The sequence below is a fragment of the Mya arenaria genome, chromosome 16 (genome assembly GCF_026914265.1).
Source record: "Mya arenaria isolate MELC-2E11 chromosome 16, ASM2691426v1".
NCBI classification, from domain to species: domain Eukaryota; kingdom Metazoa; phylum Mollusca; class Bivalvia; order Myida; family Myidae; genus Mya; species Mya arenaria.
The window spans coordinates 31,293,782-31,319,994 of NC_069137.1; the positions used below are offsets into that span (position 1 = coordinate 31,293,782).

The 26,213-nt window shown below is 39.0% G+C and overlaps 1 protein-coding gene across 1 annotated transcript in view; it reads right to left on the reverse strand.

The window, feature by feature from the left end:
• Positions 1–15,497, reverse strand: part of LOC128221910 (talin rod domain-containing protein 1-like) — a 48,111-nt gene extending 32,614 nt beyond the window's left edge. The window contains exons 1-2 of the mRNA XM_052930560.1: positions 15,401–15,497; positions 7,522–7,632 (exon numbers count right to left, since the gene is read on the reverse strand). The gene's annotated coding sequence lies outside the window, so the exon portion shown is untranslated. The remainder of the gene's footprint in view (positions 1–7,521; positions 7,633–15,400) is intronic.
• Positions 15,498–26,213: the final 10,716 nt, after the last annotated feature.

Consider the following 26,213-nt stretch of genomic DNA (forward strand, 5'->3'; position numbering starts at 1 on the left):
TTTGATACGAATAATATTTTGTCCGACGCCCAATTTGGATTTAGAAAGGGAAGTAGTACAGAGGATGCCATTTTTGTCTTACATAATCTTATTGAATTAGTATTGTTTAAAAAATTGCGCTTACCGTGTGCCTTTATCGATCTGAAAAAGGCCTTTGATTCCGTGTATAGGAATGCGCTATGGGTTAAACTTTTCCGTATGGGATTGGACGGAAAAATACTAAAAATTTTCAAGGCAATGTATTCAGTAGTTAAGTCGTGTGTAAAACACTGAATTCATTTTCCGATTTCTTTGATATATCTATTGGTCTACGACAAGGCCAAAATAATTCTCCAATACTTTTTTCTCTATTTTTGGAAGATTTAGAGCTATTTTTGCAACAGGGTAGTGACTGTGGTATTGATATATATGAAATATGCATCATGCTACTTCTGTTTGCGGATGATATGGTCATTTTAGGAAATTCCGTGGAAGATTTACAAAGTAGTTTGAATCGTCTGTGCGAATATTGCAAAATATGGGGATTGGAGGTAAATACCGATAAAACTAAGGTAGTTGTATTCCGTAATAGAGGTTCCGTGCGACACAACGAACGTTGGTATTATAATAATGAACCCCTTGAAATAGTCGACAATTTTAATTATCTCGGCGTGGTTTTAAACTATACGGGATCGTTCGTCCTAAATAACCAATTTGTAGTCGGAAAGGCACTAAAAGCCATGCATATATTATTAAAGAATATAAATAAGTACGATGTTCCCCCGAAAATCTCATTACAACTGTTTGATTCTTTTGTTGGCTCCATCCTTTCATATGGTTGCCCAGTATGGGGTTTATCTAAGTCCAAAGAGGTGGAACGCATCCATCTCAAATTTTGTAAGTCTATTTTGGGGGTTAAACAAAGTAGTTGTACAGCAGCAGTATATGGGGAGTTAGGACGATACCCGTTATATATTAATAGATATGTTCAAATTATAAAATATTGGTTTAAGGCCAAAGATTCAAAAAATATTATACTTAATTCTCTTTATCGGGAATCAGTTCAACTGTGTCTTAATGGGTATAATTCCTGGGCTAACAAAATCAAGAACGTACTTGAGGAAAATGGGTTTTTAGATGTGTGGCTCCATCCCGAAAAATACGAACCAAACACCTTTATATGTCTTTTTAAGCAACGTCTTATTGACGTGTTTTTACATAAGTGGAGGGGAGATATCAACACAAGCTCTAAACTAATTCCTGTGTTCAGCCACCTGCACAATGAATTTGGAATGGCCGATTATTTAAATATGTTGTTTAACAAAACTAATAGGAAATGCTTAACTAGATTACGGATGTCATCTCATAATCTGTTTATTGAAACTAAAAGATATGGTCCTAATAGAACTCCAAGAAATGAACGTTTTTGTACATTGTGTGACTTACATGAACTAGAGGATGAATTCCACTTTGTCATCAAGTGTAGTTGTTATAATGATATACGCAACCAATTTTTGAAAAGGTACTATTATTGTCGTCCAAATATGTTCAAGTTTATTGAACTAATTAACAACCAAAATAAGACAATTATTGTGAATTTGTGCAAATATTTATTGCAGGCTAATAACAGAAGGACTCTTTTAATTAATGACCGTGTATAATTAAAATATTTTTGCAGTGACTTAAAGTTTATGTTGTTTATATTGTTTAATATAGTAATTATGTTTTCTAAATGTTTTTTTCAAATGAACATTCTCCATATTGCTTTGACATCGTTCCAGATTTTGATTGTTGACCACTGTATTGTTAAATTGTATGTAATAATTATTTGTATACTTTGTGTATGACGAGATGCATGAGCATAAGTCTAAATAAAATTCTGTTCTGTTCTTCTGTTCATCATTAATCTGTCACTTTTAAGATCATGGTGCAATAAACACTAATCAGCATTCTTTGTTAATTGGCATCCTTCTAATCAGCATGTTTGTAAATATCAAAGACATTATAAAACTGTCAAAACAATAAAGAAAACAACATTTCCAAGGTGTTATTAATTATCTACAGTGTTAAAAATGTTACGACATTTGGGCGGGAAAATTGACATGTACAATTCTGCAGTCGTCTGCACTTACACTCTGACCTGTTTTGGCAGTCTGATTTGATTTCTTTAGCAGCTCTTCTGAATATAAACTTGTTTTTACAAGTCAGAGTTAATAATCCTTCTGTTTCTTAAACAAACACTGACATTTGACAAGTCTCTTAACCACGACGTATTTTATGCGTATTTTCCGAGAATCTAAAAATAGTAACAAATATCAAGTTTTTGTTTACATTGTTTCCATCATTGTTTTTGACTGAAAATTACAGGAATTTTACCGCTTTTGAACCCATACTACCGCTTTTGAGACCTAAATCTACCTCTCTGTCATTGCCAAAGGTTCACATGTCTGGTTACATGCAAAATTTTAACCAGAATTTCTAAGTGTAATAATAAATGGCCATTATTTGCAAAAATTTTTTTATCTAACTTGGTTATTCAATTAGGTTGGGTGGTTGAATACCATTGTATAAAGTCTCAATGCAATACATCAAGTAGTTGCTGAGATATTATCCTATGTGTGCCAACATGCAAGACCTTAACCAGAATTTCTAAGTCTAATTATATAAAGGGGAATTATTTTGCATTAAATGCAAACTAGAGTTATCTAACTTGATTAATTTAGTAGGTTGGATGGTTGAGTACCATTGTATCAAGTCTCAATGCAATACCTCAAGTAGTTGCTGAGATATTAACCAATGTGTGCTAACACACAAAACCTTAACCAGAATCCTAAGTCGAATAATAAAGGGCAATTATTTGCATTTAGTGCAAACTAGAGTTATCTAACTTGGTTAATTAAGTAGGTTGGATGGTTGAATACCATTGTATCGAGACTCAATGCAATACCTCAAATAGTTGCTGAGATATTAACCAATGTGTGCTTGCATGCAAAACCTTAACCAGAATTTCCAAGTCGAATAATAAAGGGCAAATATTTGCATTAAATATAAACTAGAGTTATCTAACTTGGTTAATTAAGTAGGATGGACGGTTAAGTATCATTGTATTAAGTCTCAATTCAATACCTCAAGCAGTTGCTGAGATATTAACCTATGTGTGCTTGCATGCAAAACCTTAACCAGAATTTCTAAGTCAAATAATAAAGGCCTATTATTTGCATTAAATGCAAACTATAGTTATCTAACTTGGTTAATAAGGTAGGTTGGATGGTTGAGTAACATTGTATCAAGTCTCAATGCAATACCTCAAGTAGTTGCTGAGATATTAACCTATGTGTGCTTGCAAGCAAAACCTTAACCAGAATTTCTAAGTCAAATAAGAAAGGCCTATTATTTGCATTAAATGCAAACTAGAGTTATCTAACTTGGTTTATTAAGTAGGTTCGATGGTTGAGTACCATTGTATTAAGTCCCAATGCAATACCTCTAATAGTTGCTGAGATATTTACCTATGTGTGCTTGCACGCAAAGCCTTAACCAAGGGGTGACGCCAACACAGACGCCAACACAGACGCTTGGGTGAGTAGTATAGCTCTCCTTATTCTTCGAATAGTCGAGCTAAAAATGGCTTCCTTTAATAAAGCTGGTTTAATAATATTTTGTCAAATTAATCTCTTTGAACTTTTATTTGTGTTCAAGTTTAACTGTTTATTATCTTAATACAATTTTATTTCTTGTAAATGTAAAATAAGCAACAAAGGCTTTGAAAAAGCAAGTTTTCAAAAAAATATTGTCGGACCGGCAATTTTCATTTGGACCGACTAAATATCAGAGAGCGAACGACCGAGACTTTTTCTGAACTTTCGCAATGTCTGTCCTGGTATCAAAGAAAAATACACATTCAGTTATCAATCCCGCTTGGCTCAATATTCTCGAGGCTTGAAGTATTTTGGCCTGTCCCTAGAATATCGAGCCAACAAGTTTCGACTGTATACACATGATCTCTTTTAAAACTCTACACTGAAATTTAAGCGCTAATCTACACCATCAAAGTGGGTATACCACGTGATTAATTGGGTCATAAATGCTACGTCAGAAGACAATATTTTGCTCTTTATGAAGACTTTAAACGAAGATAGCTTTACCGTGCCAAATAAAAACGAAGCTTCATAAAAAGCGCAGCTTTAGCGAAGCTATTTCTTCCCTAAAGCTGCGCTTTTTTTCCAAAGCTGCATTTTTTTCAAAAGCTTCGCAAAAGCTGTGTTTTTTCTGCGCTTTTTTCAAAAGCTGTGTTTTTTTTCATGAAAGGTTCGCTTTTAGTAAAAAAGCTTCGCTAAACCTTCGTCTTTTGAAAAAATAGCTTCGTCTTTTTGTTTAAGCCATATTTTCCTTAAACAAAAGCTTCTTCTTTAACATAAAAGCTTCCTCTTTTGCATAAAAAGCTTCGTCTTTTTGAAATTTAAGATGGCCAATATTTATTGGAAAAGACGAAGCTTTTCAACCAAAGACGAAGCTTTAAAAGAAAAGACGAAGCTTATTTTTTTTTATCTTTTCTTTGTAGGTGCACTTTTTTGCGTTTTAAGTGTATTATAAGTGTATTTTTTAGCTAAAGAATTTTTTCTTTTAAAAATTCTGCATTTCATCTCAATTATAATAATTCATGTTCAAGTTAAGAATTTCTTTTATCAGCAGTAATTTAATTGTTTTAGTTTATCCATACATGTGTAAATCTACAATAACATAAAAAAATATTCAGTCATTCATCAAATTCATACATTCTATTCCTGATTGAATGAAGTATTCAGTCTATTGATGAATGAATGAAATATGGAAAATCCAAAAATAAAATAATACATGGATGAATGAATGAATGATTGATTGATTGATTGATTGATTGATTGATTGATTGATTGATTGATTGATTGCATAAATGAATGAATGATGAATGAATGTGAATGTTTGATTGATTTACTGATGTATTGATTGATTAACTGGTGGATTGATTGATTGGTTGGTTGATTGATTAGTGAATGAATGAATGAATGAATGAATGAATGAATGAATGAATGAATGAATGAATGAATGAATGAATGAATGAATGAAAATTTGAATAAATAATTGAATGAAGGAATGAATAAATAAATTGATTAATTAATTTACTTAATTAGTTACTTTAAATGACTGGATGAAGAAATGAATTATCAATTAATGATTCAAAATAAAATAAAAAAGTACATTTTTAATAAATCAATGCAATAAATCATAATTTTATAATATTATGCAAAATAATACACTTACAAAATAAACAGTTATTAATTGCATTCAACTGAATTTTCACAGAATTCATATTACATTAATTTCTATACATGTTATCATCATAGATCTTAATGCTTTGTTCATAAGTCATTCCCATGATAAGCCATATTTGTACAACAACCAATCAGAATCTCAGAACCACATTTGAAACAGGGGTGGCCATTTTGTTGAGATTTCAGCAGGAAGGGTTGGATGTTTTTAAAGGAATTAATGAATTTACACAAATAACAACCATTGATAATTAAAGGGATAAATTAATGATATTAAATTTATGATATAACTACCATAAGATCAGATGAACATGGACAATGATTTGGAATGACAATCCAATCATTTGATGTTTTGTAAAAGATGACATGCAATACTGGTGAGTTAATATTCTGATCTTATACTTATTTTAGTTGTTTATCAATTACTTAATAACCTCAGTGACTATTTTCTTAAACATGTTGGACTTATATTTCAAAATGATATCCAGCTCATAAAAATACAATGAAATTTATAAGATATAGTTTTAAAACTCATTGATTTCTTGTTTTTACCCTTGGTTTAACAGAATATCTATCAAAATTTGCAAAATATTTTTCCATTAAATTTACATCTGATAAGAATCAGTGTTGTTTTCCAAGGGGTAATAAAACTGCCATCTGCCAGATGGCCTACCAGATATTGAAAATTGGATTGATCAATTATGTAAAGTATTAATTAACAATCTGGTAGTTCACACTGTGTAATAAACAGAGCTGTTAGGAACCTCTAAATTTAACAAAAAGGCAACGTAAGGCATACTCAATGCCCTGCCTTTGGTCTTTTACAAGCTTTTGATTGATAGTTTTAATGAGGAAAAGTAAAATATCAAATTTAAAATCTCCTGAACACAAGAAGTTTTACAGAAAATCTGCGATAGCTCAAGGACACCAAGTACAGACCGAGCTAAAACCTTGAGTGATCCAATGTTTAGAATGACCCAAAGTTCCATTTTAGTCTGTTGTGAAATATCTTACAATTCATTTTTCAAAATTTAAAGTTTAATTCGCCACCGATTATGTATTGCATTGTTGAAATCGCTCATATGTCCAAAAGCTGTTGTTTACTTAATGTGAATATGTTAAAAAGAAAACCTATAAGGCCACACCAAATTAATGTTTCATTCAGCCGATTTTCCGCTCCTAAGTTTTTGAAAATGTTAAAAACAAAATCTTTTTTTGTGTGCGCCCTCACCTATACTTTTATCACCAACCAGACTTTTTGTGGTTATATTTGTTTTAAAGAGTGAAAAAATAATCAATTATCATTTTTCTACACTTGTTGAAGTGTTTTTGAAAAGGTTAAGTATGTGGTTTTTCATACTGTTTATCAATCCGTTTAGCATTGGTTTCAATAAATTCAATCAAAATGGCGGCTTCCAATTTAAACACTGTGGCTGTTTTAATCTTATATTTGCCAATAAATGTGTTTTGACCATGCTGGAAGTCATTGTTCATCGTCTCATGCACTAAAGGATCTTCAAATGAATCAATTATTATGCAATAAAGCATGTGTGTCTGATACTCAGTAGCTATAATATTGTGTCATTAGTGATTCTTTTTGGATGGAAATCAGAATAATGAACAATGACTCAATTAAGTATCATTTGATTCAAGTCATCATACAGGTGACCAGAATTTACCTTATGACTTCCATGCTGAAGAAGATAGCTTAACTTAAAAGGAACATGGTTCATTGTTTGGTCCAAATTGATGTATCAAACCTAAGTTTACCACCTTAATTTCTGTTTTCTTTTACAGCATAATCCGGGATTATAAAAACATCTCACTGACCATAAAACATACACTTGTAGTTTTCATTTTGATAAGCAGATGACATCAAATTTACTGTATTTCATAATATCATATGTTACATAAATGTGTCCCTTTTTTGTGTATATATATATCTAAATAATCAATAATTAGTTGGTATATCACTGTATTTTTTTTTTTAAATCAGTTTTATGTCGTAAGAAGTTCAAAAGTAAAGTATTTTTCTCTGGTCTGAATCTGTCAAAAAACAAATGGACTGCTGACCTTGTAATACATAAAATGTTTAAATCATTGTAAATCATTTGTAAAATGGCGAAAAAATTGTAGCAAGTATACATGGACAGGTTAAATAATACACATCAAAAGTGATTTTAGAAAATCAAATGGTAATATAAAATGTTGAGTATAATTATCACATGTGACATACTTGGCTTTTGTAGTAGGGGGATATCAGCAGATTTGTGTTGTACTCCAGCCTGTCATCACGGCAGCACAACATCCCTCAACATACCACCTGCACATAACCCTTCTACAAACGCTGAAAAGGAGAACAATTTTAAGCACCATTTAAAGAAGCTGAGGGCAATGAAGGTCACTCAAGTTTTCTTTATTTCCTGAGGTATTTGTGTGATGGGGTTTGGTGGACTCGGTGCTGGTTTGAAGATTGTTTTTATGAAGTAACAAAGACTTTTTGTTAATCTTTTTACATAATATTTACTATTATGGGACATTTTGATAGACATCATGCGTAGAACATCATACCAGGCACATTAAAGTGCCTGTGCATATTGATGAAGTTGAGCGTGTCTGGAATCCGCTTGTAACCAGTACCTGTTCATGACGCATTGAAAACATTGTTGTTTTCTGATATTGACGATTTCTTAAGAACTATTTTGCAGTTTTATTTTTAGAATTTCAGCAGGGGAAAGATGACCATAATGTTTGAAAAACAACATCTTTTTAATGAGGGAAAATAGCAGATATTCAGCCCTAAAATTAGCAAAAAATTCAGTGAGTATGTGCGACAATGATAGACGCGGCTCTTAAATATATTGGATCCGCAACAACATGGCTTCAATAAATGTATTAGTGCAGAGCAGGAACCTATCTCTAAATATTGGGGCTGCAGCGCCTGCAGCTACATTCTCATTCATCAGAGGTTTGATATTGATAAATCTCACCTCTGCTTCAATTGCTGCAAAATCAAGTGCAAACTATAAATAGATCATTTTCCTGATATCATCGTCGACCAATCAAAACGCTCGTTACACAAAGCAAACACTAAATTTTTATTAATTTTGTAAAGTTAAGCACTTAGTATTGATTCGAATATGAGGTGCTTTTTAGCAAATTTTTCAGCGACAAAACACGCAATGCATTCTGGTACTTAATTTCATAATGGACAAATATTTCAATAAAGTAATCATTGAAATGCAACAAGTCAACCATCAAATATTAAAATAAAGCTAACGAAACATAATTTTAATCTTTAACAATAAATATATGATGCACATATTTGACAATTGTATGTTTTATAATGTAATTAGTTTTCAGGTCAATATGATTGATCATTTCATTTTTATCAGGACTATCTGGGACCAATAACAAATCCTATTCCCAGGGACTATAATGGGGGAGGTGGGGGACAATATTATTGGAGTGTTCTTTGGTGGTGGAGCTGTGGAGAGTGGTATATTGACGTTGACACAATTAACTGTTCACATTCACTATAAAATGTATATTTTGATATTTAAAATATACAATCATGTTCCATTTCAAGAAATACATATTTGATATGAGAAAATAAATTACGGGTACGGAATACTCCCCAAATTTTAATATATCAAGCATATTAACTTATGCAAATCCCTGAAATATGTCCAAACAATAATTTGCCCCACAGAGATGACACATATGGAGGGGCCATAAACCAATATCTTGAGCATTCTAATACACCAGTCCAATTAAGACTGACATAAATTATTAAACAGAAAACTATTTTAAAAAATATGTATTACGAACTTTCAGATTCCCTGGATCTTAAATAATCATATTATTTGAAATTCATGTAAGTTAAATATTTAATGACAGATATATACCATTCTTATTCCTATGTATCGGGAGTTTTCAAAAAAATATTAACAAGAGCCGTCGTAAGACAGCGCTCTCGACTTCGCCACTTTGACCAAGTTTGGTCTCATTATGTCAAACCTAACTAAAATTATTCGATACATAAGGTGACTTTGATGCTGCACTCCCACCAGCCCGCCCAAACAATGATGCAAGTCATTCAAATAACTTGATTTCCCATTATGAAAATGTGGTTAAGAATATACAAATATGCCTTTCAAAGGAAATAAAAAAAAAAAAAAAATTAAAAATTCAAGGGCCATAATTTGTATTTAGGTTTAAAACGGAGTTATGTTTCTTGTTGTAAGATGGTCGTAAATAATTTTGAATTTTGTTAAGTGCATTTAATGAATGGTATAGAAGTTTTTTTTATTCAAATCCCAACTTGCCCTCAACTTTTACTTGCCTAAAACTTTAACCTTAGTCAATCAGGGGCCATAACTTGTATTAAGTATATGGAGTTATGTAACCTCATTGGATGATGGTCCTGAACAATTGTGTGAAGTATTAAGTCAATTGAATGACGGGTATAGAAGTTATTTAACAATATCCCAACCTGCCCTAAAACTTTAACCTAAGTTCCATAGTCAATCAGGGGCCATAATTTGTATAAAAGATAATATGGAGTTATCTAACCTCATTATGTGATGGCTCTGAACACCTGTGTGAAGTATTGAGTCAATTGAATGAATGGTATTGGAGTTTTAAGTGAAAATCCCAACTTGCCCTAAAACTTTAACCTGCCCTACAACTTTAACCTAAGTCAATCAGGAGCCATAACTTGTATTTAGGATAATATGGAGTTATGTAACCTCATTGTGTGATGGTCCTCAACAACTGTTTGAAGTATTAAGTCAATTGAACAAAGGATATAGAAGTTATTAATAAATATTCCAACCTGCCCTAAAACTTTAACCTAAGTTCCATAGTCAATCAGGGGCGATAATCTGTGTAAAGAATAATATGGAGTAAAATAATCTAACCTCATCATGTGATGAACCCTGAACAACTGCGTGAAGTATTAAGTCAATTGAATGTAGGGTATTGGACTTATAAGTGAAAATCCCAACTTGCCCTTAAAACTTTAACCGGGGCGCCGTCACCGATGCCGACGCCGACGCTGGGGCGAGTAGCATAGCCCACCTATTCTTCAAATAGTTGAGCTAAAAATGACCAAAATGTAATTATCACATGAATATTAAACAAGAAGCGCCGCAATGCGACGAAACCAGGTTTTTGTTACGGGCAATCAGAAATTAAAGCCAATTAATTTGTTGTATGAGCAAGTTCAATCTGCAGCTTCATATAAGCTATATTCACACTAAGATTCATCACTATCCATCAATTCTAACTAAGTTGTTGGGCAGAAAAACATTTTTCTATTTTTAGGAACAGTGACCTTGACCCCACCTCCCAAGCTAGCTCTGCACATAAGCTACCTTCGCTTTAAGTTTCATCAATATCTATCAATGCTAACTAAAGTTATTGGGCAGAAACCATTTTTCTATTTTTAGTAACAGTGACCTTGACCTTAGCCCCTCCTCCCTCAAAAGCAATCCCAAGCTAGCTCTTCACATAAGCTACCTACACACCAAGTTTCATCAATATCTGTCAATGCTAACTCAAGTTATTTGGCAGAAACCATTTATCTATTTTAAGTAACAGTGATCTTGACCATTTTTCTATTTTAAGTAAAAGTGACCTTGACCTTAGCCCCTCCCCACTCAAAAGCAATCCCAAGCTAGCTCTTCACATAAGCAACTTACACACCAAGTTTCGTCAATATTTATCAATGCTAACTAAAGTTAGAAACCATTTTTCAATTTTTAGTAACAGTGACCTTGACCTTAGCCCCACTCCCCTCAAAAGCAATCCCAAGCTAGCTCTTCCCATAAGCTACCTACACACCAAGTTTCATCAATATCTATCAATGCTAACTAAAGTTATTGAACAGAAACCAATGTTTGACGCCGCCCGCCCAACAACAACCTCATTCTAATTCATTTCGTTGAAAACCTGGTTAACAAAAGATGTTTGCCAAACATTATGCCCCCTGAGCGCCATGTTGTCAGGATTATTTGGACAATTGAATGAAATATGCATGGACCGAAATGACAGCTGATTAATGTCATTGACATTGGATGCCTTTGCGGAAGTTTTAAGATTATGACCATTCAAAGTGTGAGAATGGAAGGTACAGTTTTTAATCATGTTCAGATGATGACTAATATTTGCAGATAAAAATGATTCCTCTTAGCAGCAGTAAATACGTAAATATGACATATTTAAATGATAAATATGAGTTATGACCTTGACCTTTGACTCTTTTACTTCAAAATCCATAGTGGTCATCAAGAGGTCACCTAAAACCTAAATGTCAAGTTTTAGGGCCATAGGTGCAGGAATTGTCGAATTATCACTCAAACAACTTTTTCGCATTCAAGGTCACTGTGACTTGACCTATGACCCAATGACTCCTTAAATCCATAGGGGCCATCAATTGGTCATGCCTAGCCTCCATGTCAAGTTTGTTGATCATAGGTAGAGGCATTGTGGAGATATCATTCGGAAAAGCTTTTTTACCTCTTTCACGTTTGGTAACTTTGGCCTGATGACCCCTAAAATCAAAAGGGGTCATCTACTCCTTAGGCCCAACCTTCATGTCAAGTTTGATGACTGTATGTCCAGGAATTGTCCAGTGGTGAAGCTTTGGTCTACCGACCGACCAACCGACATGTGCAAAGCAATATTTTTATGTAACCTCCTCTTCTTCGAAGAAGGGCATAAAAAGTATCAAATGAAATATTTTCCTTTTAGTATCACAGAAACTGAAAAGATAAATAATAAATAAATGAGCTACGCCAGTTTTAATATTTTTCTCCTATAAGATTCTATATGAGCCTATTTGTTGGAAGTATACAGGTACAGAAAACTTAAATCATCGTCACTATATTTGAATTTTAAAGGAATGAAGATTAAGTACATAATATGCGGTAAAAGTATCATTTTATCATCATAAAAGAGTATGAAAACTCTTGTCTCAAGCCAGTTGTCGTCAGGATTCTTTTTGCCATTGGCTATGGGTAATTGCAATGGTTTGCCAACTCCAAGAGAATCTATAAATAGACAAGAGCTGTCACAGAATGTGACGAATGCCCCCGAATATGACATTGACCTATGAACAAAGTCAGTACATGAAAGTTGATCTTGCCTTTACATGTCAAATACATAATTAAGTTATTTTAAATTGCCTCTAAACATAAAAAATACCACCCATATTTGACAACCTACACTCTTATGACCTTATATTTAGCATTCCATTGTGAATAAACACAATTGTATCTTTCACCGTAGTACGGAAATGGGTCTTGCACGCGACACGTCTTCTTGGTATGTCAAACACATGTGGCAAGTTATTTTAAAATCTGTACATACAAGAAAAAGTTACAGCCCAGACATGACAATCTATACTCTAAGTCCTTATATGCAGCATTCCATTGTGATTAAACACCTAAATGTGAGCTTGACCTTAGAGGTTAGGACACTGGTCTTGCATGCGACACGTCGTCTTGGTATGTGGAACAAATGTGGGAAGTTATTTTAAAATCACGGGTCTTGCACGCGACACGTCATCTTGGTATGTTGAACACATGTGGCAAGTTATTTTAAAATCTGTCAATACAAGTGAAAGTTACAGCCCGGACACGACAACCTATGCTCTAAGTCCTTATATGCAGCACTTCATTGTGAATAAACACTAAGTGTGACCTTGACCTTAGAGGTAGGGACACGGGTCTTGCACGTGTCATGTCGTCTTGGTATGTGGAACATATGTAGGAAGTTGTTGTAAAATCTGTCCATACAAGGGAAAGTTACAGCTCGGACCCGACAACCTATGCTCGATGTCCTTATATGCAGCACTCCATTGTGAATATTTACACTAAGTGTGACCTTGACCTTAGAGGTAGGAACACGAGTCTTGTACGTGACACATCGTCTTGGTATGTGGAACACATGTGGCAAGTTATTTTAAATCTGTCCATACAAGGGAAAGTTACAGACCAGACACGAGTTATTGAGCCGGACACACGGACGGACGGACGATGCGATTTTAATATGCCTACCTTTGGGGGCATAAAAACAGCGAAACATGTATGATTGGCTATATTTTTTGCTGTTTGCACTAAGAATGGTGGTGATTGAATTGAGTGTGGTACGCATAGAATCATCACTCTGGTGTACAAGAATGCTGTAGTTATGGCTCCGACACTGCTGTACACAATTGTTTGATGGGGAATGTACTCCTGCTTGGTGTTATATGACCTCATAAAATCTAGTGACATTTAACCGTAAAGTATGTATTTCTTCTTCAAATTTATTAAATGGGGTCACTCCTACCAATGTGAAAAAGATTTCACAGTTTGTGACGTATGACCCCCCCCCCCCCCACCAAAAGGACCAACGTCATGGCAATATGTCTAATCAACATGGCTGGTGCATTTGCAAGACCACAGTCATTGCATTATGTTTAACCAACATGGCTGGTGATTTACAAGACCCCATTGCGTTATGTCTTACCAACATGGCTGGCCCATTTGCAAGACCACATGGCATTATGTCAAACCCACATGGCTGGTGCATTTGCAAGACCCCATGACATTATGCCTAACCCACATGGCTGGTGCATTTCAAAGACCACATGACATTATGTCTGTGCTGTAGGATTGAAACTCCTCTATGCATTTAGGGTCTTGCAAATGCGACATTGCCTTTGCATGTCAAATACATACGGCAAGTTAATGTAAATTGCCTTTGAACATAAAAAGTACCACCCATATCTGACAACGTACACTCTTATATCCATAGTAAACAAACATGTCTTGCACGCAACAGGTCATCTTGATATGTCAAAAACATGTGGCAAGTTATTTTAAAATCTGTCCATACAAGAGAAAGTAACAGTCAGGACACAACAAGCTACATGTATACTCTTTGTCCTTATATGCAGCATTCCAAATGTGTGACCTTGACCTTAGAGGTAGAAACACCGGTCTTGCATGCAACACGCCGTCTTGGTATTTCCAACGCAAGTGGCATGTTATTTTAAAATCTGTCCATACATGAGAAAATTACAGCCCTGACATGACCACCTATACTCTATGTCTTTATATGCAGCATTCCATAGTATTCAAACACTAAAGTGTGGCCTTAACCTTAAAGGTACATGTATGCAACACATTGTTTTTATATGCCGAACACATATGGCAAGTTATTTTAAAACCTACAAGAGAAAGTTACAGCCTGGACTGGAAATGACCACTAAATACATGTTATGCCCAACTAATTAGGCCTCATCAACTATTGACTATTTCTTCTGTTTGTAATGCACTAGTCAATTGTAACCACTGCCCCCCCCCCCCCCCAGGTCTGGGGGTATACCGGGGATAGCCTACGACAGCATACAATACTGAGCCCAAGCAGCTGAGTGATACAGCCACAATAATTGGCTTTAAGGTGAACTTCTTTTACTTTTTAACCTAATGTGTACTGGTTAGCGACCCCTTTTCGGCCGGAAATAGAGGTTTTTCCTATGTTACTTTTGACATAAGATAGCTATTACGATAAAACTTTACACTCAGACAGGTTTGCTCTTCTGACAAAAACTGTGTAATTTGTTTTTAAAAATAGCTTGGGATTCCGAATATTCCCACGTGCAAAGTACCCCTATAATCAACAAGTCAATTGTAACCACGGCTCCCCCATGTCCCGGAAATAGCAGGGACTTTGACTTTCTGTCCAGCCAAGCCCGGGTAAAATCACTGCCCTTCGGGCACGAACTGATGGTAAAATCCCCGCCAAATGCCCCGTAAACCAGAGACCCTCAGGGTAAAGCCCACTCCCGCTATATTCAGCGCGAAGACAAAACCAACACATTCAACCGGCACTGCAGAGCCACCGGAAAGGTAAAAACTTGGCCCATTTCTCCGGCTATCTCTGTATACCCCCTTACCTTGGGGGGCCGTGGTTACAATTGACTGGTGCATTATACTGACTTGTTTCACCAGCCTGATCAGTGCCAGTGCCAGTGGAAGTGTTATTTAAAAGTGTTAAAAATTCAGTATCTGTATTTCTATTCGTGATTTCAAACAATTTATTAACGAAATACGAGTACATACATTTGGAGTAGATGAGTATATCTCAACTTGATCGACTTGGAGATGAGTTCTTATTTACAAAATGTTTGCTGTAAGTTCTACACCTGTCAAAGTCGGGCACCTGCGCTTAAGCGATTAACGGGATACACACCACTATTTTCATTTAAGGTTTTGGCTTGTATTACCTTCTCTTTAATACTACGACGGAAAATGTAGTCGTTTGTCAGTTTTGAACACTAGTTAATGTGCAGGTGCTTCTGATGTGATAAAAATTGGGGATTGGGAAGGGGTTGCAGTTGACTAATATATCCCGGCCCGGCCCATGTGCGTTTGGTTTGGTACTTGGACCAACAGCAAATCCTACTCCCCGGTTTAGTATAAAATACTGGCCGAATCAGAATAAAATAAAAACCAAAGTAAAAATGGTTTAACGTTACCACTGTGTATTCGGTAAAGGGTCAATAATAGGGTATGAATAAAATACGAAAATAACGTTTATTTTTGCCAAAATAAGATAAGAAAAGTTTTTTTATGAAATTGATTTCTCTGTTATTAAGAATAGAATATATATAACAGGCGTGTATATAGCTGCCTATAGATAGTTGAAAGGTAGAAGAGATGGGGAGAGAGAGAGAGGGGAAGAGAGACGTGAGAAGAGGGGAAAGAGAGAGAGGAGTTGAGGGGTAGAAGAGGGGAAAGAAAGAAAGAGGAGTTGAGGGGTAGAAGAGGGGAAGAGAGAGGGGAGTTGAGGGACAGAAGAGGGGTGAGAGAGAGAAAAGGAACTTAAAGGTAGAAGAGGGGAAAGAGAGATCGAGGAGGTAGAAGAGGGGGAAGAGAGAGGGGAGTTCAGGGGTAGATCGAAGAGGGGCGGAAGAGAGAGGGGTATTTGAAAAGTAAAGTTGAATGTTAGTAAGATAAATGAGACTTAAGAGGGAGGGTGCGAGGAGAGAATGAGGTTGAGAATAGGTTTAAGAGAAATATATGAGTGGATAGGTGGTTTAGACATGATAAAAGGATTAGTAAATGTTTAAAGTAAGTGTTGGTTAGTGAGGCAGAAATGAGAACGACTGAAAAAAATTCGAGAAAAAAGAACAGATCTCGTAGTATGCGCGACCACATACGCATGTACGATGCTGGCTCTAAGAGCCAGTGGGAAAGACAGAAGAGAGGAGACAGATCTCGTACCATGCAAGACCACACGTACGAGTGGTGGCTCTGAGAGCCGTATCGAGAGCCAGCTCCCCTAGTTCCCGTACAAATTCATCCTAGGTTTGAAACCCTGGGTCATTGGTATATAACAAAACTTAGAGGTTTATACGGCACATTTATAAAAGAGTTAAATGCCACATATAAGCGATTTAGTATTATTTTTCTGCTTCCGTTTATTGTTTATTCAGTCTATTTATATTATTATCCTTTTTTCTATAAAATAAATGTATTATTATAATGCACCAGTCAATTGTAACCACGCCCCCCCCCCCCCCAGGTCCGGGGAATAGCGGTGACTTTGACTTTTGGTCCAGCCAACCCCGGCTAAAATCCCCGCCCTGCGGGGACGAACAGATGTTAAAATCCCCGCCAAATGCTCCCGCACCCCAGGGACCCTAGGTAAGGCCTATTCCCCGCTATATTTAAAGCGAAGACAAAACCACCGCATTCCTCCGGCACTGCGGCCGGGGCCACCTGAAAGGTAAAAACACGGCCCATTTTCCCGGTATACCACCGGACCTGGGGGGGGGGGGGGCGTGGTTACAATTGACTGGTGCATAATAACAATGCGGACAGTGCAACTGTAGCGCGTTTGACAATCACAATGAAAGGTGCGAAAAAATGACCATGAATGAAAAAAAATGTTTCTAACTAAATTTGCATATGGGCACTGCATGTAAGATTGACTATTGAAATACGAATAGTGCTGAGATTGTGCCACATACAGACAGACATGGAGGCACAAGGCCACCGTAGTTTAAAGCTGCGGCCTTTACCATTTACCATCCGTAACACCGCAATAGTTGCGCCGGCGGTCCTGTTGCGGCATCAGAATCCGGCGAAGCTTTTCGTTAAGATCCGGTCGTACAAAACTTTGGTGGCAATACTGGAGAAGCAAAGCGTCTTCGTAAATGTGGATGCATCACGGCGTAAGAAGAGAAGGGGCAGGGCGGGGGTAGAGGGGGGAGGGTGTGCGGCTTTGTGTTCCGGTGAATGATTTCAACACTGGAAAATTAGACACTTTTTTGACAGGGTCATTTCACTGAGCAGTGTGTGTATATTTATATATGTGTGTAATGATTATGAAAGTCTATAATCATGACTTTATGATTATATTCATTTCTTATGTCGTTTCGTTGAGAGATAACGGTATATGTTGTGTCAGACCTCTTATGACCTGTGATTAAGCACTGTGTGTGCGAAATCAGTAGCATATGTTGTATTTACGATTGTTTCTGATTATGTCAATTCTATGGTTTTTACATGTTCACACAAAATGTTCTGTTTTAATCATCATTTCTATTTATGCAACACGAAACAGCACGAAAAACTATGAAAATATGTTGTTTATGTAGTATATAGTATATACTGATGTACTTACCATGATGATCATGTTAAGTTATAACAAACTTCACTTGAATATGTTGATCTTCATGTGCTTTTGCATATAATCATACATTTGACTTCATTGAGTAAAAAACCATATGCATCAGTATGTGCATCTAAGTTTAATACTATTTTACTCCGTTTGACTTCCGATTGCGCACGGGTAGGCAATGAGTTATTCACCAACACGGGTAGGCAATGTGTTATTCAACTGCACGGGTATGCAATGAGTTTTTCAAATGCACGGGTAGGCAATGTGTTCTTCACCTACACGGTTAGGCAATGTGTTGTTCAACTGCACGGGTAAGCAATGTGTTGTTCAACTGCCCGGGTAAGCAATGCGTTTTTCACCTACACGGGTAGGCAATGTGTTGTTCAGCTGCACGGGTAAGCAATGTGTTGTTCAACTGCACGGCTATGCAATGAGTTCTTCACCTACACGGATAGGCAATGTGTTGTTCAAATGCACGAGTAGGCAATGAGTTCTTCACCTACACGGTTAGGCAATGTCTTGTTCAACTGCACGGGTATGCAATGAGTTGTTCAACTGCACGGTTAGGCAATGTGATGTTCAACTGCACGGGTAAGCAATGTGTTGTTCAACTTCACGGGTATGCAATGAGTTCTTCACCTACACGGGTAAGCAATGTGTTGTTCAAATGCACGAGTAGGCAATGAGTTCTTCACCTACACGGATAGGCAATGTGTTGTTCAAATGCACGAGTAGGCAATGAGTTCTTCACCTATACGGATAGGCAATGTGTTGTTCACCTACACGGATAGGCAATGTGTTGTTCACCAACATGGGTAGGCAATGTGTTGTTCACCAACAGGGAAAGGCAATGAGGTCTTCACCTACACGGGTAGACAATAAGGTCTTCACCTACACGGGTAGGCAATAAGTTCTTCACCTACACAGGTAGGCAATAAGTTCTTCACCTACACGGGTAGGCAATAAGGTCTTCACCTACACGGGTAGGCAATAAGTTCTTCACCTACACGGGTAGGCAATAAGTTCTTCACCTACACGGGTAGGCAATAAGGTCTTCACCTATACAGGTAGGCAATAAGTTCTTCACCTACACGGGTAGGCAATAAGTTCTTCACCTACACGGGTAGGCAATAAGGTCTTCACCTACACATGTAGGCAATAAGTTCTTCACCTACACAGGTAGGCAATAAGTTCTTCACCTACACGGGTAGGCAATAAGGTCTTCACCTACACAGGTAGGCAATAATTTCTTCACCTACACGGGTAGGCAATAAGGTCTTCACCTACACGGGTAGGCAATGAGTTCTTCACCTACACGGGTAGGCAATGAGTTCTTCACCTACACGGGTAGACAATAAGGTCTTCACCTACACGGGTAGGCAATAAGGCCTTCACCTACACGGGTAGGCAATAAGTTCTTCACCTACACGGGTAGGCAATGAGTTCTTCACCTACACGGGTAGGCAATAAGGTCTTCACCTACACGGGTAGGCAATAAGGTCTTCACCTACACAGGTAGGCAATAAGTTCTTCACCTACACAGGTAGGCAATAAGTTCTTCACCTACACGGGTAGGCAATAAGGTATTCACCTACACAGGTAGGCAATAAGTTCTTCACCTACACAGGTAGGCAATAAGTTCTTCACCTACACGGGTAGGCAATGAGGTCTTCACCTACACAGGTAGGCAATAAGTTCTTCACCTACACGGGTAGGCAATGAGTTCTTCACCTACACGGGTAGGCAATAAGTTCTTCACCTACACGGGTAGGCAATGAGTTCTTCACCTACACAGGTAGGCAATGAGTTCTTCACCTACACGGGTAGGCAATAAGGTCTTCACCTACACAGGTAGGCAATAAGGTCTTCACCTACACGGGTAGGCAATGAGTTCTTCACCTACACAGGTAGGCAATAAGGTCTTCACCTACACGGGTAGGCAATGAGTTCTTCACCTACACGGGTAGGCAATGAGTTCTTCACCTACACGGGTAGGCAATAAGGTCTTCACCTACACGGGTAGGCAATAAGTTCTTCACCTACACCGGTAGGCAATAAGGTCTTCACCTACACAGGTAGGCAATGAGTTCTTCACCTACACGGGTAGGCAATAAGGTCTTCACCTACACGGGTAGGCAATAAGTTCTTCACCTACACCGGTAGGCAATAAGGTCTTCACCTACACGGGTAGGCAATAAGTTCCTCACCTACACGGGTAGGCAATAAGTTCTTCACCTACACGGGTAGGCAATGAGTTCTTCACCTACACGGGTAGGCAATAAGGTCTTCACCTACACGGGTAGGCAATAAGTTCTTCACCTACACCGGTAGGCAATAAGGTCTTCACCTACACGGGTAGGCAATAAGTTCTTCACCTACACCGGTAGGCAATAAGGTCTTCACCTACACGGGTAGGCAATGAGTTCTTCACCTACACGGGTAGGCAATAAGGTCTTCACCTACACAGGTAGGCAATGAGTTCTTCACCTACACGGGTAGGCAATAAGGTCTTCACCTACACAGGTAGGCAATGAGTTCTTCACCTACACGGGTAGGCAATGAGGTCTTCACCTACACGGGTAGGCAATAAGGTCTTCACCTACACAGGTAGGCAATAAGGTCTTCACCTACACGGGTAGGCAATGAGTTCTTCACCTACACGGGTAGGCAATGAGGTCTTCACCTACACGGGTAGGCAATAAGGTCTTCACCTACACAGGTAGGCAATAAGGTCTTCACCTACACAGGTAGGCAATAAGGTCTTCACCTACACAGGTAGGCAATGAGTTCTTCACTTACACGGGTAGGCAATAAGGTCTTCACCTACACAGGTAGGCAATAAGTTCTTCACCTACACGGGTAGACAATAAGGTCTTCACCTACACGGGTAGGCAATAAGTTCTTCACCTACACGGGTAGGCAATAAGGTCTTCACCTACACGGGTAGGCAATAAGGTCTTCACCTACACGGGTAGGCAATGAGGTCTTCACCTACACGGGTAGGCAATAAGGTCTTCACCTACACGGGTAGGCAATGAGTTCTTCACCTACACGGGTAGGCAATAAGGTCTTCACCTACACGGGTAGGCAATGAGGTCTTCACCTACACGGGTAGGCAATAAGGTCTTCACCTACACAGGTAGGCAATAAGGTCTTCACCTACACAGGTAGGCAATGAGTTCTTCACCTACACGGGTAGGCAATGAGTTCTTCACCTACACGGGTAGGCAATAAGGTCTTCACCTACACAGGTAGGCAATAAGTTCTTCACCTACACAGGTAGGCAATAAGGTCTTCACCTACACAGGTAGGCAATAAGGTCTTCACCTACACGGGTAGGCAATGAGGTCTTCACCTACACGGGTAGGCAATAAGGTCTTCACCTACACAGGTAGGCAATAAGTTCTTCACCTACACAGGTAGGAATAAGGTCTTCACCTACACAGGTAGGCAATAAGGTCTTCACCTACACGGGTAGGCAATAAGGTCTTCACCTACACAGGTAGGCAATGAGGTCTTCACCTACACGGGTAGGCAATAAGGTCTTCACCTACACGGGTAGGCAATAAGTTCTTCACCTACACGGGTAGGCAATGAGTTCTTCACCTACACAGGTAGGCAATAAGTTCTTCACCTACACGGGTAGGCAATAAGGTCTTCACCTACACGGGTAGGCAATGTGTTGTTCAAATGCACGGGTAGGCAATGTGTTGTTCAAATGCACGGGTAGACAATGAGGTCTTTACTTACATAGATAGGAAATGTGTTGTTCAAATGCATGAGTAGGCAATGAGTTCTTCACCTACATAGGTAGGCAATGAGTTCTTCACCTACACAGTTAGGCAATGAGTTCTTCACCTATACGGGTAGGCAATGAGTTCTTCATCTACACAGGTAGGCAATAAATTCTTCACCTACATGGGTGGGGAATAATTTCTTCACCTACACGGGTAGGCAATGAATTCTTCACCTACACGGGTAGGCAATAAGTTCTTCACCTACACGGGTAGGCAGTGTGTTGTTCAAATGCACGGTTAGGCAATAAGTTCTTCACCTACACGGGTAGGCAATGTGTTGTTCAAATTCACGGGTAGGCAATAAGTTCTTCACCTACACAGGTAGGCAGAGAGTATTTCACCAACACAGATAGGCAATAAGTTCTTCACCTACACGGGTAGGCAATGAGTTCTTCACCTACACGGGTAGGCAATAAGTTCTTCACCTACACGGGTAGGCAATAAGTCCTTCACCTACACGGGTAGGCAATAAGTTCTTCACCTACACGGGTAGGCAATGAGTTCTTCACCTACACGGGTAGGCAATAAGTTCTTCACCTACACGGGTAGGCAGTGTGTTGTTCAAATGCACGGGTAGGCAATAAGTTCTTCACCTACACGGGAAGGCAGTGTGTTGTTCAAATGCACGGGTAGGCAATAAGTTCTTCACCTACACGGGTAGGCAATGTGTTGTTCAAATGCACGGGTAGGCAATAAGTTCTTCACCTACACGGGTAGGCAATGAGTTCTTCACCTACACGGGTAGGCAATGAGTTCTTCACCTACACGGGTAGGCAATAAGTTCTTCACCTACACGGGTAGGCAGTGTGTTGTTCAAATGCACGGGTAGGCAATAAGTTCTTCACCTACACGGGTAGGCAATGTGTTGTTCAAATGCACGGGTAGGCAATAAGTTCTTCACCTACACAGGTAGGCAGAGAGTTCTTCACCTACACAGATAGGCAATAAGTTCTTCACCTACACGGGTAGGCAATGAGTTCTTCACCTACACGGGTAGGCAATAAGTTCTTCACCTACACGGGTAGGCAATAAGGTCTTCACCTACACGGGTAGGCAATAAGTTCTTCACCTACACCGGTAGGCAATAAGGTCTTCACCTACACGGGTAGGCAATAAGTTCTTCACCTACACCGGTAGGCAATAAGGTCTTCACCTACACGGGTAGGCAATGAGTTCTTCACCTACACGGGTAGGCAATAAGGTCTTCACCTACACAGGTAGGCAATGAGTTCTTCACCTACACGGGTAGGCAATAAGGTCTTCACCTACACAGGTAGGCAATGAGTTCTTCACCTACACGGGTAGGCAATGAGGTCTTCACCTACACGGGTAGGCAATAAGGTCTTCACCTACACAGGTAGGCAATAAGGTCTTCACCTACACGGGTAGGCAATGAGTTCTTCACCTACACGGGTAGGCAATGAGGTCTTCACCTACACGGGTAGGCAATAAGGTCTTCACCTACACAGGTAGGCAATAAGGTCTTCACCTACACAGGTAGGCAATAAGGTCTTCACCTACACAGGTAGGCAATGAGTTCTTCACTTACACGGGTAGGCAATAAGGTCTTCACCTACACAGGTAGGCAATAAGTTCTTCACCTACACGGGTAGACAATAAGGTCTTCACCTACACGGGTAGGCAATAAGTTCTTCACCTACACGGGTAGGCAATAAGGTCTTCACCTACACGGGTAGGCAATAAGGTCTTCACCTACACGGGTAGGCAATGAGGTCTTCACCTACACGGGTAGGCAATAAGGTCTTCACCTACACGGGTAGGCAATGAGTTCTTCACCTACACGGGTAGGCAATAAGGTCTTCACCTACACGGGTAGGCAATGAGGTCTTCACCTACACGGGTAGGCAATAAGGTCTTCACCTACACAGGTAGGCAATAAGGTCTTCACCTACACAGGTAGGCAATGAGTTCTTCACCTACACGGGTAGGCAATGAGTTCTTCACCTACACGGGTAGGCAATAAGGTCTTCACCTACACAGGTAGGCAATAAGTTCTTCACCTACACAGGTAGGCAATAAGGTCTTCACCTACACAGGTAGGCAATAAGGTCTTCACCTACACGGGTAGGCAATGAGGTCTTCACCTACACGGGTAGGCAATAAGGTCTTCACCTACACAGGTAGGCAATAAGTTCTTCACCTACACAGGTAGGCAATAAGGTCTTCACCTACACAGGTAGGCAATAAGGTCTTCACCTACACGGGTAGGCAATAAGGTCTTCACCTACACAGGTAGGCAATGAGGTCTTCACCTACACGGGTAGGCAATAAGGTCTTCACCTACACGGGTAGGCAATAAGTTCTTCACCTACACGGGTAGGCAATGAGTTCTTCACCTACACAGGTAGGCAATAAGTTCTTCACCTACACGGGTAGGCAATAAGGTCTTCACCTACACGGGTAGGCAATGTGTTGTTCAAATGCACGGGTAGGCAATGTGTTGTTCAAATGCACGGGTAGACAATGAGGTCTTTACTTACATAGATAGGAAATGTGTTGTTCAAATGCATGAGTAGGCAATGAGTTCTTCACCTACATAGGTAGGCAATGAGTTCTTCACCTACACAGTTAGGCAATGAGTTCTTCACCTATACGGGTAGGCAATGAGTTCTTCATCTACACAGGTAGGCAATAAATTCTTCACCTACATGGGTGGGGAATAATTTCTTCACCTACACGGGTAGGCAATGAATTCTTCACCTACACGGGTAGGCAATAAGTTCTTCACCTACACGGGTAGGCAGTGTGTTGTTCAAATGCACGGGTAGGCAATAAGTTCTTCACCTACACGGGTAGGCAATGTGTTGTTCAAATTCACGGGTAGGCAATAAGTTCTTCACCTACACAGGTAGGCAGAGAGTATTTCACCAACACAGATAGGCAATAAGTTCTTCACCTACACGGGTAGGCAATGAGTTCTTCACCTACACGGGTAGGCAATAAGTTCTTCACCTACACGGGTAGGCAATAAGTCCTTCACCTACACGGGTAGGCAATAAGTTCTTCACCTACACGGGTAGGCAATGAGTTATTCACCTACACGGGTAGGCAATAAGTTCTTCACCTACACGGGTAGGCAGTGTGTTGTTCAAATGCACGGGTAGGCAATAAGTTCTTCACCTACACGGGTAGGCAGTGTGTTGTTCAAATGCACGGGTAGGCAATAAGTTCTTCACCTACACGGGTAGGCAATGTGTTGTTCAAATGCACGGGTAGGCAATATGTTCTTCACCTACACGGGTAGGCAATGAGTTCTTCACCTACACGGGTAGGCAATGAGTTCTTCACCTACACGGGTAGGCAATAAGTTCTTCACCTACACGGGTAGGCAGTGTGTTGTTCAAATGCACGGGTAGGCAATAAGTTCTTCACCTACACGGGTAGGCAATGTGTTGTTCAAATGCACGGGTAGGCAATAAGTTCTTCACCTACACAGGTAGGCAGAGAGTTCTTCACCTACACAGATAGGCAATAAGTTCTTCACCTACACGGGTAGGCAATGAGTTCTTCACCTACACGGGTAGGCAATAAGTTCTTCACCTACACGGGTAGGCAATAAGTCCTTCACCTACACGGGTAGGCAATAAGTTCTTCACCTACACGGGTAGGCAATTAGTTCTTCACCTACACGGGTAGGCAATGAGTTCTTCACCTACACGGGAAGGCAATGTGTTCTTCATCTACACGGTTAGGCAATGTGTTCTTCACCTACACGGGAAGACAATGTGTTCTTCACCTACACGGATAGACAATGTGTTATTCACCTACACGGGAAGGCAATGTCTGTTTACCCTACATGGGTACACAATGCGTTCTTCAAATACATAGGTATTGGGTAGGCAATGTGTTGTTCAAATACTTGGGTAGGCAATGTGTCGATCACCTACTTTGGTAGGCAATGTGTTGTTCAAATAGATCGGATGGTAATGCATTGTTCAATTTCTAGGATAGACAATGGGTTATTTTCCTACATAGATAGGCAACGTGATGTTCACCTACATAATATGTTGTTCATCTACATGGGTAGAAAGTTCGTTGATCATCTAGTACATAAGTAGGCAGTATGTTGTTCATCTACGTAGAAGGCAGTTTGTTGTTTATCTACATAGGTAGGCAGTATGTTGTTCATCTACGTAGAAGGCAGTTTGTTGTTTATCTACATAGGTAGGCAGTATGTTGTTCATCTACGTAGAAGGCAGTTTGTTGTTCATCTACATAGGTAGGAAGTATCTTGTTCATCTACATAGGTAGGAAGTATGGTGTTCTGCCTACATAGGTAGGCAGTATGTTGTTCATCTACGTAGAAGGCAGTTTGTTGTTTATCTACATAGGTAGGCAGTATGTTGTTCATCTACATAGGTAGGAAGTATCTTGTTCATCTACATAGGTAGGAAGTATGGTGTTCTGCCTACATAGGTAGGCAGTATGT